The 203-nt window shown below is 53.7% G+C and overlaps 1 protein-coding gene across 1 annotated transcript in view; it reads right to left on the reverse strand.

Annotated features, from left to right (window-relative positions):
- Positions 1–203, reverse strand: part of LOC104617669 (synaptogyrin-1-like) — a 7,816-nt gene that overhangs the window by 367 nt on the left and 7,246 nt on the right. The window lies entirely within an intron of this gene.

Genomic DNA, 203 nt, shown 5'->3' on the forward strand with positions numbered 1-203 from the left:
TGCCTGGCCCACCTTTAAGGGAGGAGGCGGAGGGAAGAGATGGGAAGCAGAATGGGGAGGGGAGAAAGAGAGAGGGAACGTACCGAGAAAGAGAAACAAACAAAAGTGAGGTTAGTAGTGGTTACGGATTAGTGTGTGAAGCCTGCCTGGAAGATCGCTGGTGAAAAAACCCCGAGAGCATTGAGGTGCAGGCTGCCCCACAG

This window comes from Phaethon lepturus, unplaced genomic scaffold, assembly GCF_000687285.1.
Source record: "Phaethon lepturus isolate BGI_N335 unplaced genomic scaffold, ASM68728v1 scaffold40712, whole genome shotgun sequence".
Taxonomy (NCBI): Eukaryota; Metazoa; Chordata; class Aves; order Phaethontiformes; family Phaethontidae; genus Phaethon; species Phaethon lepturus.